Below are 3,134 nucleotides of genomic sequence, written 5' to 3'. Positions count from 1 at the left end.
ATATATATACACTATATATATATATATATATATATATATATATATATATATATATATATATATATATATATAATTAGTTTCTCTCCTTTTTTCAGTCTTCTGAAATTGTACAGAAATGCAGAACTATTGAATTAATATTTTTCTTCATGTGTTCCAGTATTGTTTGGCCAAACGTGTAGAAAAATGTATTGCAAATATGGTATTATAAATAAAACACTTTATACAATTAAACTCCTTTTATCCTGCTTTCTAAGTGTGTACTGTATGAATTTGTAACACACATTTATACTGTATTTATGTAAACATGTATACATGCACTGAAAAACTGGTGTAGAAACAATTTTCAGTTAGAAATTGCTAGTAAATTTTACAATTAATTGCCAAGAAACAGCAAGTAACACACTGAATTTAAAGTGAGATTTTGAAAGTAGAAAGACTGACATCGTATTTTCTTGTAAAACATACTCCAGTAATCTTTGTTTTATTTACAACTTCAAAAAATCCTGTTTTGCGGCATGGAAATGTCTGTTATATTGCATGAAGTTGTGTTTTTCCACAAGTCCACATTGCTCACTACCGATATGTCACAGGCTTATATATCCCACAAAAGTAATGAGTACCTCAGTGAGCAGTTCTTACCTCTATCCCCTGCAACCCTTTTTAAAATTGTTGAGGCTAATTTCAATATTCATGAGTTCTCCACAGGCTCAGTTCAGCAGTTTCCATTAAGCATTAATTAGGTGCCGGAGGGGGAAGCAAACACAAATAAGGAGCTGAATAACTAATTAAGGTGTTTGAAATGCTGGAGGCCTGTAATCCCACTAATGGCTGGTTAGGCAAGGTATAGGAGGAACCGCCGATCCCACAGACAAGATCCCCACAAGCACATACACAACCAGCAGAAATACACAAAACACACAGATGATGACACAGACACACAAACAAACACACACACATTCACAAAAGTTGGTTGCGATTTGATGGTGAACAACTGATTTTGGTGCTCTGCAGATTTTCGTTGTTCATTTTGGTGCTGAAATCTTCAGGCTGTGTACAGATGTTGCCCAGATGTGGCTCGGCTTGAGGGAGAGAGGGAATCAAGACTGCTTATTTTTTCCAACTGCAACCCTTTTTAAAATTGTTGAGGCTAATTTCAATATTCATGAGTTCTCCACAGGCTCAGTTCAGCAGTTTCCATTAAGCATTAATTAGGTGCCGGAGGGGGAAGCAAACACAAATAAGGAGCTGAATAACTAATTAAGGTGTTTGAAATGCTGGAGGCCTGTAATCCCACTAATGGCTGGTTAGGCAAGGTATAGGAGGAACCGCCGATCCCACAGACAAGATCCCCACAAGCACATACACAACCAGCAGAAATACACAAAACACACAGATGATGACACAGACACACAAACAAACACACACAAATTCACAAAAGTTGGTTGCGATTTGATGGTGAACAACTGATTTTGGTGCTCTGCAGATTTTCGTTGTTCATTTTGGTGCTGAAATTTTCAGGCTGTGTACAGATGTTGCCCAGATGTGGCTCGGCTTGAGAGAGAGAGAGAATCAAGACTGCTTATTTTCTCCAATTGTGGTTAAGGATATAAAATATATGAGTGTGAAAAGATCTGTTGTCACCGTTTTATGCGATTATGACTTTATTTGAACGGATACTTCAGAGTGATACCACTTGGATTTAATATCATATATCCAATTTCTTGTCATAGCTTGCACACTATATACAGTATAATACTATAAAAGAATCATTTGGTAATACACATGCATGAGCACTTTTTATTTGATTCTAATATGTTCAGACGAACCTAAATGCAGATGTTCCCAATGCGTCTTCATAATCTAGAATATAATTTCCATGTTATTAGGATGCACTTTATTCATTATCACATGCTTAAGGTATAAATAAAATTATGTGCATGTCATTGTGTTTAACATGTTGGACAAGTGAGCTCATTTGTTTTAATGCAGACCGCTAATATGAGTAATCTCATCACATTTTAATATGTTACTGTCATGCTGACAAATTCTCCAAGTGGATGAATTCAATTACCATAACTTGTGTAAACAAGGAGGTCATTGAATTTCAGTTAATATAATCTGCTTTAAGGAACATTGATATGCATTTTGTTATAATAATAATAATATTAATATGAACAATGCAGCGGTGAACGTGAGGTTTTGGACGGCACGCTGTGTAAATACAAGTAAATGTTTGTGTATTCTCTCTTGGGCTTTCAATGACACAAAGCACTATTTATTTTCTCTCCACGTTCTATTTTCATTAAATCTATTTGTCCCATTTGGCCAAAGCTTTGCGGCCTCAAAGTCGAGTCTTAGAAGAGGATCTGCAATACATGAGCAAAATAAATGATATTTCTACAGAGGCATATCTGTAGACCGGGGAATATGATTGGAATTGACCTGATGAATCCTAATCAGCTGTTTTAGGTTTAACCCCGCTGAGGTCAGATTACTGAACTCACACCAGTGCTTTATTTGAGCAACGGGATCAAAACACTAAACTGCACAAAGCAAATACATTGCCAACTCTCCCAACCTTTGGTTTAGATACGTTTGTGGTGGAAACTGAAACACTTGTGTATGTATGAGTATGAGTAAGACATACACACATGAAAAGAACTGTGTTGTTCAGATGGCTGTAATGTTGAGTAATATTCAGATATAGATTTAACCTGTACTTTAATGACACTTGTGAAATCTTATTCCATTAACAATTCTATGCAGAGCTTCTGGCCAAATAAATACTAAATACAATAAATAAATAATAAATACAAAAGGAATAAAGAGAAGAAAGATAATAAAATTGTTTATATAACTAAACTCAAATCAAATATTCAGCATTCATATATACAATTTAGAATTATATATCAGGGCCATTATGGTTAACTAAAACTGAAACTAATTTAAAACCTTTTTTTAAATCATAAAATTAATGTTTAAAATATATAAAATATAAAATAAACAGTTAGTTGCCCATTTGATGTACTAAAATAACTAAAAAACTGAAATAAAGTGAATAAAAACTATACAGACATATATAAAAAATAAAAACTTCTAAAAATGACAAAAACGCACAACAAAATTACTAAAAT

The sequence above is a fragment of the Sinocyclocheilus grahami genome, unplaced genomic scaffold, assembly GCF_001515645.1.
Source record: "Sinocyclocheilus grahami isolate Dianchi unplaced genomic scaffold, SAMN03320097.WGS_v1.1 scaffold337.1, whole genome shotgun sequence".
Taxonomy (NCBI): Eukaryota; Metazoa; Chordata; class Actinopteri; order Cypriniformes; family Cyprinidae; genus Sinocyclocheilus; species Sinocyclocheilus grahami.
Note: the sequence above shows the minus strand (reverse complement) of the source record.